General features: G+C 34.9%; 1 protein-coding gene across 2 annotated transcripts in view; it reads right to left on the reverse strand.

The window, feature by feature from the left end:
- Positions 1-13,094, reverse strand: part of bach2b (BTB and CNC homology 1, basic leucine zipper transcription factor 2b) — a 97,687-nt gene that overhangs the window by 58,756 nt on the left and 25,837 nt on the right. The window lies entirely within an intron of this gene.

Genomic DNA, 13,094 nt, shown 5'->3' on the forward strand with positions numbered 1-13,094 from the left:
CATATTTTCTTTAAGGCACACATAATTCACAAGAACGAAACGTCTCTCACCCTGAACACACACACACACACTTGAATACACACGCATGGCACAGAACACAAAGAATGTTCTGAGATGTGTGTGCTACTTCCTCTGAGTCATAATTTTTCAGTGGGTGCCAGAGATGAGTCATAGAATGTTCCACAAGCCCAATAGTACAGACTCGCTAGAAACGCCTGAATGACTTCCAAACACACTATTCATATTCTGTCCACATTTAGGTAAACAAACCACATTTGCACTGCTATTATTTACTGAATGAATAAACACTCTATAATGACATACTATAAGCGTCTCCTCAGGTGTAACGGTACTTTGAGTAACCTGTCTTTAGAGGTGAGCAGGGTTAGAAATATCAGTGGGTAAGATGTGTCACCTGCAAGCTAATCATAATATTTGGTGTGGAACCATAAATTTATCATATTTAGATATTCATATATATATAAACACACTACCATTCAAAAGTTATGGGTCCGTAAGATTTAAAAATAAAATAAAAAAATGATATTATATATATATATATATATATATAAATAATATATAATATATCTTTTTTAGATATAAATTTATATATAATATATTAAATTTATATATATACAATTTTACTTAGCAAGATTGCATTGATGACAAAAGTCCTGAAAAAACAAATAATTAAAAAATATATATTAAAACAGAAAAGTTATTTTTAAATTGTTCGAATATTTCATAATTTTACTGTATTTTTTATCAAATAAATGCAGCCTAATATAAGAGAAATACTGACTTCAAACTTTTGAATGGTAGTGTATAGCTTTAAAAAAAAGAGTTAAAATAAATATTTTCTACATGTAAAATAAATTTGTGTTAAAGCAAACTCTACTTATACATGTTGATGAATTGTCAATGTAAAGAACACAGAAATTCTACATTAGTACTTATTTCCCTCCATCCACTGTCTTTGAAATTCAATTCCGTTTGAGAAATTAATTGGCTTTGCAGAAGAAAATGAGAAATGTATTGTGAAATGTTGAGTCTTGAATAAGGAGGCTTAGCAAACATGAACCACATCAAAGGAAGTTCAATTAGAGCGGGACTCTCTAGTGTAACCGAAATTTGGGAGTAACTGATGAGAAGGGCGTGTCAGAGAGGGGTCCCATTCATTATGCATTCAGTAATTCTCCCTAGACGGCTCAAGTCATGGAAGCGCTTTCCGAACACGCTGAGAGTGAAGCACACACATCACCGTATTGTGAATTATCCAGACAGCTGCGCATAAATATGCCCTGTCCGCAGACATCCTCACACTTACATGAACATGTGATAATATACAAGATGATCTCATTTGGCTTGGTTGAAGCGGGGCACAGAGAAGAGACTGATGTGAGCAGACTGTGATCACATGGCTGATGTCTGGCTCTCGCTCACAACTCTCTGTATGTTGATTCCCTGTTCTATATTGTACATTTTTCAAAGGTGCTCAACATGGGTCAGTGACAAATGACAAAATGTCCACAAAAAAGAAACTGGAAATATACTCTTTGTATTCATATTGGCTTCACATGGTTTTGAAAATCCTATACCATTTTCAAGAAAGGTTGCAATTCAATGACTCTAAATATGTTAAATGTGTGTAACCATCAAAAAAGAGAAAAAGGTTCTTAAACCTTGGAGTGTACACATCTTAATAATATTTATTTAAAGTTATATACTGTTCAAAAGTTTGGGGTCAGCAATTTTTTTGTCTGTTTTTTGAAAGCGGCCTCTTATGCTCAACAATCATAAGATTCTTGTATTTAAAAAAATTCAGAAAAACAGTGCAACACAACAAAACATTATTACAATTTAAAATAACTCTTTTCTATTTTTAATATATTTTAGCAAGGCTGGATTTTCGGCATCATTTCTCCAGTCTTTAGTGTCACATGATCCTTCAGAAATCAGTCTACACCACACTGTAAAAAAAGTTGCTGTCTAAAATGTTTAATAACAATAAACTTGTATGTTTAAGTTATTTCAACTACTAATTTACATTAAATTGACTCAAAAACATTAGTTGAATCATGTATAACTTAGAAAAAAAATATTAAAAAGTTGAAACGATTTAACTTATTTTGATGAGTTAAAGCAAGGTAAAACATATGTTGTCATAACTTATTGATCACAAAATTTTCTTAGTGTAATATGCTGATTTGATCTTTAATAAATGTTTCTTATTATTACTATTATTAATGTTAAAAACAGTTGTGCAGCTTAATATTTGTGTAGAAACCATGATGCATTTTTTCCAGAGCTCTTTAATGAAAAGAATAATAACATTTATTTGAACCAGAATATTGATACTACAACTTTTGATAAATGTATTGCTTCCTTGCTGGATAAAAAATACAAATTTCTTTAAAAAACAAAACAATCTTACTGACCTAAAACTTATGAACAGTACTGTATATGGTAATATCTCATTTGGCTTGCCAGGAGTGATTCAAGAAAGGACCAACACGCCGCTCACATGCTGATAATGTGGCGAAAGTAAATCAAGATCTGCCACTTTTGTCCCAGACAAAGACATCCCTGCGTCAGGAGGATTTGCCTATGGGTACTACTACAGTTTCTCAGCAGAGGTTGAGCCACTCGACTCCAGAAGAAGGCAAAAGAAAGGATTAGCATTTGAAGGCCTGCAACACAAAGCGTGGGTTCCCGGCTTGTGAAACGAGAGAGTGCCTCTTCCGTCACATTTATTGTTACCATGTGAGCCTCAAAAGGAATTAGAGGCATTCATCAAACCTCCAGAGCCACTACCCATGCGCCGACGTTTGAAGTGCGGTCAGCTTTGCCAGGCTATTCAGTTGTCGCAGGGCTAGAGCCAAAAAAAAAAAAGAAAAAAAAAAGGGTAGTATAGAACGTGAAAGGGCTCTTTTGTTCTAAGTGAGGAAGAGACGTCAACTGTGTGTGGACGCAACATACAGGGATGATTTTCATAACGCCTGCTAAAAAAAGAGAAAGCTCTTCGGTCAGACGGACACATTCCTGGAATAGTCCTAACTAAAAAACATATTTATCCTGTCTTCCGTGGGCAATTGAGGGGTTCTTTTAGGTGTTATGGTGAAGGTACAGGTGCTGTTTTGAGCATTAGGAGGTGGTAATCTCTACTGATGGAGAGGGATTATCCAGACTCGGTCTGATTTATTGCTTCCTTTATTGGGTTAGTCTGCAGTGCAAGATGCCGTCAGCATCTTCCAGCAAGCTCTATTCTTTCTTGCAGTGATAAATATTGATTTACAGTCACAACACTTATGAGTCTTTATGTTGTACTGTCACTAAGAGGTGGTGTGCACCTTCTTCGCATGTCCAAAGGAAGGAGGCTGTCAATAAACCCATGGATAGCAACAATAAATTCACCTCGTATACAACGGCTAGTGGAGGCAGAAGTCAGAATGTTTATTTTATGATTCAATAAATTGCCTCACAAGCATCAATCAACGTCCAAAAGCTCTGAGATCATCGTTTTAACTGTGATCAAATCGCTGACCTCTCCTTTGCAGCCTGAACATCAGAGGTGGGATTAGCGCAATTACAATGCCAACATTTTAGTTGCCATTATCAATTTCAGTCAAATTTCACAATTTTTGATGCAAATGTGCTATTGAACACACTTGATCAGTTATACATTATTATAAACATAGAGTATACATATTAGATTATGGCATTGCTTCAAGCTTTCCCCAATATATATTTTTGCAGGGTTGAGCATTGTAACCAATCACAGATATGTCTGCTGAGCACATTTGTAATGGCCAATCAGAAGCATTTAAATAAGCCAGGTGCAGAAGATAAGGATTTCTGTATTAATTATACAGCATTTTTTTGTTACTATACATTGATTCATTTTAACATTATATACAGTTATTTAGCATTGACTTTGCACCAAAGTACTTTTCACATCCCTAACCTCTTAACAATAAAGATTCCTTATTGGCATCCATGGATACATGAACAACCTTTAAAATACAGAATCCTTTCCATGCAAAAAATGTGCTAGAAACACTAAAGGGTGATAGAAACACAAGAGCACCAAGATCTCAGCGCCTGATATTGATGTCATAGTGCGAATCTCCACATGATCCCTGCTATTGATGAGTCTGATCTCATTTTGAGGGAGAAGTGTGGTAACCGTGTGGTCTCTCTTTCGACTCGCATCACTATAGCACTTGCCTTGATGACCCTGACTTTCAGCATTCTATTAATAACAGCATAAATTCTCATACAAATGTAGTTCAGGCTGAGTGGAGACAACTGTAAGGCCACACATTTGTATGAAAACATGAAAATCTACAACTATGCAAAGCATCTACAAAACATCTAGCTAGTAAATCTGCATGCATTTAGCTAGTAAATCTATGCTAAATGCATTACTTCTGAAATAAAATTGCACACTCAAGTGCAATGTGCAATAATGAACTAGCTTATTTAGCTGACCAAGGCTGAATTTATTTGATAAAAAATACAGTAAAACAGCTATATTATTAAATATTATTACAGTTTTCTATTTGAATATATTTTAAAATGTTATTTATTCCTGTGATGGCAAGCTGAATTGTCAGCATCATTACTCCAGTCTTCAGTGTCACATGATCCTATAGAAATCATTATTAAATGCTGATTTGATGCTCAAGAAACATTTCTTATTATTATCACTGTTGAAAACAGATGTGCTGCTTAATATGTTTGTAGAAACTGAGTTACATATTCTTTGATGAATAGAAAGTTCATAGAAACAACATTTATTTAAAAAAATTGAGCAATTTATTGCACCAAGTATTAATTAACAAAAAACAAAACAAAAAAACAACAACAACTTTTGGACAGTATTACATATTTAAGGCATGTTTTCCATACAGGTTTTTTTCACCAAATAAAAAAAGAAATGCTTTTCTTACACGAGCCAGTGTTACAAGAATATACTACAACATTTACAGTACCAACATATATTTTTTCCTAAAACATTTGAATTTATGAAAAATGCCACGCAGTGAACATTTTTAACGCAATTGATAACGCAATTGAGCATGATAACGCAATTGTTGAATAAAAATTCTGAATCGATTAATTTAAACAGTTTTAATTAATTCATCAAATTGACCAACTCAAACAACATTGCATCTCGGATTTAAACTTAATATGTAGTAAAACATCTGCCTTTCCATTCATATGCGTTTAAATTGCAAGGCAAGGAAGGAATCCCACAACTTTAGAAAACTTAATAAATGAATTAATTTTATATCACCAGCAAAATCACCCTTAATACAACATAAACATTCAGTACATCACCCCGCCATAATATGAATACAGTATAAAATGTTTATCCAGTGCATAAAAAAAAAAAAAAAAAAAAAAAAAAAAAAGACTCACGGTCTAAGATATCAACATGCACCATTGGCCTCAATGATGGAAACTTTAACTCGCCCACTGTAACATTTAATGAAATTTAAAAGAGGAAAGGAATCAAAGAAACGTGGGCTAGGTCTCTCTCACCCTCAGTATTTCCATAAAGGGAAGCAAAAAATGTATTTTCTGCATCATCATCATCACAACTGGTTATCTTTTATCAGCGAAAATATGTCAGGAAAAATCTGATTAAACAAGAGAGTAATTTCACTCTTTTTTGTGGTTGAAAGAGAGCATTGATGACTGAGCAGTGTATTTTTTTGCTGCCTTGTCCATTAGAGAGCCAATAAACACAGACATGACTGGAAGTTCTCTGTGAGTGGCTTTCCCGCTACAGGATCATTTTCCACAAACCGAATATGGCACGCAGCCATTAAGATAATGTGCAGCAAAATAAATGATGATCGCCAAAGTGGAAAGAGTTTCATTGTGGTGTAATGACATCATCCAGGCCGGCTCACCTCTCCACCTTTCTCCCTCTATCCTTGCTCTTCCAACTCCTTCATTCATCTCCAGCTCCTCTTTCTTGTAATGGAAGGTGTACGACATGCTTAATTGGTCCTCTGCCGTCTGGTAGGACACACTATCTGTGTCTCTAAAAATATCCCAGTGTGCACGTCGACTCATGTGCACGGGAGCCCCGAAAACAGTAGAAGGGAAGGATTTGGTGGAGTATTGATAACGGAAAAAGACAGATAAGATGCATATCCGCGGCGACCTGAGAGGAATAAGAATGTCTCTGACGTCACCAGAAACTCGAGGAGGTCTGGAAGAGGAATGAATTTATGCTTTTTGCACGCTTCACTCAAAAGGCCATCACATCAGGTTACCTTCTCACGGACTTCAGTTACCCATCAAAACACTGTCTCTCAATGGGCTGACCTCATCTTTCTAGCGGATGAAAATGGAGTGAAATTACAGTGCTGTTTAAGGCTGATGATAAACGGTCTGGGTACAAGATGTTATTTTTATAAGAGAGAAATGCAAAATATGAATGTAGAATCTTTTTGTTCATTTTAGAGATGCACAATATAAAAACTGAAAATGAATAAATGGTTGATAATAAAATTATATAAAATACAAGTGAATTTAGGCATCACATAGGCCTAACAATAAGATTCACAGTATGATCAATATTTATTTTGAGATTTGCTAAAGATTGTTAACAGTGATATTAAATTATTCGTGTTTTTAAAGATTGATTTTAATCTTTAATCAAATTAAATAGAGTTTTTGAGCATTAGATGACACCAAATGTAAAAGTAATAATAGGGGAAAGAAGCATGAAGAATTAAATATTCAATGTAATATATATATATATATATATATATATATATAAACATTGAATATTTAATTGTTCATCATATATATATATATATATATATATATATATATATATATATATATATATATATATATATAGGGTTGTTCAAATATAAATATTTCTAAACATTCTTTTTTTAATCTTTATTTTAATCTTATGTATAAAGGTGCAGTCATATTAGCAATATTTCAGCGAAAAAAACTCCATTGTTCATAGTAGTATAGCAATTTAGGAAGCACTGCTTAAATATTAGTCAATTTCAAACCAAGCAGCTTTCTGTTGCCGAATTTGGGTGACCAACCTAAACATGAAATCTGTTGCGGGGAACATTTTCGAGCTCACGCGAAACTCCCAGATGTGCAGATTCCTATTGAAATGACTGGATTTGGGCTGTGAAATTTCGTTAAGGCCTGCATGGGACACACTAGACCATTCTCAAATCTTAACTGATTTTAAAACTGTGGGAGACCACAGACATAAGGACAGTTTCAACAGATTTTTAACATTATAATCCTCTGAATGCACACACAAGGCAGATCGGCCAGACCATAAGACAACACACACCTGACGATTGTAGTAACGATTTCAGTGGCAATTCTCTTCCACAGACACGAGATCTCACAGAAACACGCGTGATCAAATGTGACTTAGGAAGAAAAACAAATATGGAGGACACTCGACGTCGTCATCGGGACCAAAATCGTGCTTAAAATCTTCAAGTGAGTGGCCAGCATAAGCAAAAGTAAATGTGACGGACAATAAGGCAAGTTTTACGTTCATCAATGAATATAAATCAAAATAATCATAAAAAAAAATTAAGATTAAAGATGGTTGCTTTTTGACATTGATTTTCTGTCGTGCATCACAAATTAACTGCAAATCAGTATCAAAAAGTCATAATCTCCATTCAATTCTCCTTAAATTGTCATTATGCATTTTCACAGATGAATTTTAAGATTATAATAGATTTAAAGATGTTCAGAAATATGTCGTTTTCTTATATCATGAGACTTTCACTTTCCTTATCATGAGCCCTTGAATTAAGCCAAATGTCTGTGTTGAAATCAATCATATTAAATAAACAGTCTATTGGGCTCTGGTGAGAGAATGGTAGGCTATTACCTTTCCCCCCACAAATCCACAAATCCACCTGGCAAACGGCTGTCAGGCCTGTGAGTTCTCGGCGGAGCAACCAAACAGTGTAGAATATTGTTAGGTCTGATCTTATCTCCCCTGCTTGTTTTTCTGGGCCTGGGTTCAAACGATAGACGAGTCATCAGAATATGAGAGGCTTCCAGGGGACAGGCTGAAAGAACAGTTAAACTGAAAAGTGGCGGTAGGCCTCTTTTTACCCTCATGAAACGAGAGGTGAGGAAGTGTGTGTGTGTGTGTGTGTGTTTCTGTGTGGCCGCACTGCCTGCTGCTCTCATCTTATGGAGGGTGATGGAAACACATGTCAAAAAGGAACTGAGTGTTTAACGTCTCCTGTTCAGCGTACTTCCTGAAACAGGAGGTCTGTGTGTATGTGTGTGTGTGTGCATGCTTTTGTGTAAAAGTGCTGTCTCATACTTTGTCTTTTCCTCTGATATTTCACTGACCCACTTTCAACACACACTCAACAGTGTATATGGGCCTGGGCCGTCAACAGTGCATACCCTGCATACCTAGACGCTATGCCGCTGGTGTGAGCGTGTGCAGTTTACCTTGTACAACAAAACGTCAAAGTACCACAGGCTTTGTTCATAAATAAAAGATTAAATAAAAAACATTATAAAACCCTACAGGAAAACAAGGATTTTAACGGCATCCCTGCAACACTCTATACTATAGTAATGAAAAGAGAATAAAATTAGAATAATCAGTTTTTTAATGAATAATTACAATTATTTAATTATTATTTAATATTAATAAATGTATCATGCCTTACTGTAAATAATACATTTATGCAATGGCGTTGGTTACTGGAAACTGGAATACCACAGAAATAGTGTCAATAAAAGAGATAACTTTTCCAAAAAATAGGTTAAAAAAAATAAAGGTACACATTTATTAACAAATTATATTAATTATATATCATTATAATTAATATATAATTATAATTACCTATTATTTATTTTATGAATAAATAAAAGTATATATAAACAACTAATTTATTTAAGAATATCTTATATAATTTTCAGAAGATGACAGATTATATATATATATATATATATATATATATATATATATAAAAAAAATTATATAAATCCATATATTGTGTAGTATATGTATTACACACACACAACTAATTTATATAATTTAAAGGACAAGTTCGGTATTTTACACTTAAAGCCCTGTTTTCAGATGAAATAGAACGGTTAAGATTGAAATTTGGACAAATGCTGCTGTCCCGAGAATTTTCGGTTTCTGTGTAGCACCCCCCCACCTCCACAATGGTTGCATAGGTGCACTGGAACAATCCTTCCTAAAACGCATTAAACTTTCGTTTACAAAGACGTGAAACTCACAGAAGGGTCAGGGGTGTTCACTGATATGCTCACAAAAAAATCGCTGCAAAAGATGGGGGGGGGGGGGGAGATGTGCTACCACAGAAACCGAAAATTCTCGGGCTAGAAGCATGTGTCCAAATTTCAGTCTTAACCATTCTATTTCATCAGAAACGATCTGAAAACAGGGCTTTAAGTGTAAAATACCAAACTTGTCCTTTAAGAATTGTAATAATAAAAAAAAAATAATAAAAAAAATGAAAACAGGTACTGCCTTTAAATAGCAATGCATCTCACGTCTTTATGGAAAAGGACTAATATTATAGTGAGTGTGTGAAAAAGCCACCAGCACGAAGAGGCACATCTCTCTGCATGCTTTAGCAGCTCTGTAGTGCTAATTGAGCGAGCGGAGTTAGCGCCAGCTTTGGAGGCCAACTGTTCACAATCCCCCTCAGAGCTAAAGATAGATTCTCCCACCAGTTAGCAGCAAGCAGCACAGGTTAGCAGAATGACATTACAACTACTATATCACACCCACACACGCTCAAACTTACACACTGCCAGCAAAAGAACTTCTGAATCAGCCACACATGTACACACTCTGCCATCACTGGTTTATAAAATATGATGAGCTCCTGTTGTAAAATCATGTTGAGCTCACAAAAGGAAAATGTTTCTGCCTGCTACTATCTCACTGGGTGGATATGGTGCCTTTTCAGAAATTTGTTTAATATTTTAAAAACACACAATTCATCAAGGATAAGACAAAAAAAGAAAAGAAAAAAGATTTACAGTATTTTCAACGTGACTCGAGGGCATCATGGCTCAGTTTGAATGAGCATAATACTTTTGAGCATGATACCTCATATCATATTATATTTCCTTTTTAATACTCACATCCGCACCATCTGACTCTCTGAGTATGGAGATCACATGTCACTGTGTGGAAAGTGAGTGACAGGATGACAGTGCAAAGGACAGGTGTGCTCCATTTCCACACAGTCATGGATAACATCCGCTCAGAGAAACAGAATCATTCATCTGCCTTTTTTTACCATGTCAGCTTTGGAACAATGGTAAAATCACTACTGGAAACTGTAATTATTATTAATGCAATATCAATAATACGTTGATTTATCGAGGTTTAGGACTACATTAAATATCTATGGAGAGAAACTCTATGACTAATGGTTGCAAACAAACAACATCTGGATAGTTAAATTCCAGAGCTAAATATGTAAATACTACCATTCAAAAGTGTGAAAGAAAAGAATACTTTTATTTCAGCAAAGGCACATGGACATTTATTACGTTACAATATTTATAATTTTTTTCAGATAAATGCAGTTCTTTTGAACTTCATCAAAGAATCCTGAAAAAAGTACACTGTAAAAAATTGCCTTAAATTGTTTAGTACAATCAACTTGGAGGTTTAAGTCATTACTTAAATAAAATAAACTGATTAAAAAGCAATGTAAAAACATGTTATCATAACTTATTGATCATATTTATTTTTTAGTGTATCACGGTTTCAACAAAAATATGAAGCAGCACAAAGTTTTCAACATTTATAATAATCAGAAATGTTCCTTGAGCGGCAAATCATCATGATTTCTCAAGGATCACGTGACTGAAGACTGGTGTAATGGTGCTGAAAATTCAGCTTTGCCATTCCAGAAACAAATTACATAAAAAAAAATATATTAAAATAGTTGTGTAATTTTTTTATAATATTTTCACAATATTACTATATTTTTTTAAATGCAAATAAAAAAACCTAAGAAACCATTCATAGTATATTTTTTTAAAGAAAACAACATACATTTTTTTTTTTTTACTTTTTCAAGTTTTATAAACATTCATTTATTTGAATCATATAAATTCTCATAGTTACCCCTGGAATCACTGCTGTATTCGCTTTGCACTGATACATGTCAGCTTAGGACAGAATGTGCATGATTATCAACACACAGCTCTTCATTACAGATAAACAAAGATCAGTGCAGCATTTCAGACCATCCGGGAGAGAGAGATGCGTGTCTTAGAAGGTCAACGGACAGATTATCCTGTCTAAAAGAAAGGGGGGTGAGGGCAAAAGGGTGCAGATAATGATATTTATCGCAGCAAAAATGACTCTAAAGATTTACATGCGTTTATGGTGTTGTTATGAATTGCTCTATTATCTAACGGCTCTGAGTTTTACATTCACCAAAGGGGAGAGAGTCTCATTGCCATAGATGTTTCATTACCCATTTTCAGCATATGTTCATCCTCACCTCAGCCTAGACAGGAGGGCGAGAGGAGGCGGCGTTAGAGGGGGAAGGGTTGTTTTTGACACTGAGCCAGGAGTTCTGCCAATCACACAGCAACAGCTTGAGTCTCAATCGATGAGGGGGGGGGGGGCTTAGGGAGCGAGAAGACGGGACTACAGAGAGAGGGACAAAAGAAAGAGCGACAGAGAAGGACGAGGCCCTGACATGCGGCGGGCTGATGAGGAAGCCGCTGACTCAGGAGTTCCTGGTGTTTAGCGAGTGAATATGTGACTAAACTGAGTGCATTCCACAGCCTTGAGTCACCCTGCTCCCTTCCCCCCTAACAGCCGCCCGCCCAACCTCCCTCGTGCCTTTTTTTCCAGGGTGATCCCTACATTTCTCTCTCTCTCTCTCCCTCTCTCTTTTCTTCATTCTTGGTATGTCAACACTTCCAGACTCACTCTATGCCAGGTCCACTCACTGACCACGGCACTTTTAATTGGGTGCGTTTGCCACACAAGGATCGCAGCCACCCCCCTCCCATCTCGCTTCGTCCCAAACAAAAACATCCTGAGGGCCAGGCCTGCTCAGGGCTCCACTACAGGAAACAGGGATTGAGCCGAAGCCAGGCACAGACCCAGACAATGTGTTAAAAAAAAGAGAAAAAAAAGGATGTTATTCTGGAAACAATGATTCTGAGGCTTTGTGAGCGATATATTGATGTTAGCATATGCTAATTGAGGAATACATCTAGCTATGAGTAAGATTCCACACAGAATCTGTACATGTTTTACTTTCTTTTTTTGCACTGATTGTGAGGGAACATGTGGAACTGAATGAAATGGAATGAAATTGGTCCGAATTTCAAAATATTTAATAAAATTGCAGATTTTGTGAAAACAGGCAGAAATTCTGTGGAAACAAACTTTAATTGTTTCCAGTAAAATGCTATACATTTCTTTAAAAACAGATAAATATATTTGAGAAATTTAATTATGTAAGATAATTAGACTTCTTTTCAGATGATATATCTCAAATCAAGTTTTTTTTTTAACCCAATTATCAAATAACAAAATTAGAGGTTCATATACAGCTTTTTCATTACAAGAATGAATTACATTTTATAATGTATGTATGTATATATATATATATATATATATATATAAATAAAATGTTGATTATATATAAAATCTAAATATATTTGTCAAAAATATATGCATATACAACAAATAAAGGAACAAAAAAGTGTTCCTAATTCTTTATTAAAATAGTTATATATAATTAATATTATAAGATTTAATTGTCTTGTTTTATGGAAAAACAGTTGACAGGGTAAAAACAGTTTTATATGATATTAATGTCCCGATAAAGTTTTTTTGTGCACCCGATTCACCCAAGTCAATGAATATTAAGTATCTGCCGTTACCAAGTCCCAATACGATACTTGTATTTTTCTAGTGTTTTTGCATCAAGTACATTAAAGTTATTCAACTCAATCCAATGTTTTCAGGGCTGTGTAGAGAGTTTCTCAGGGGCATCTACCACTATGGTGTAATTCCAATAAAACAATTA

This window comes from Leuciscus leuciscus (genome assembly GCF_965113295.1).
Source record: "Leuciscus leuciscus genome assembly, chromosome: 19".
Lineage (NCBI taxonomy): Eukaryota > Metazoa > Chordata > Actinopteri > Cypriniformes > Leuciscidae > Leuciscus > Leuciscus leuciscus.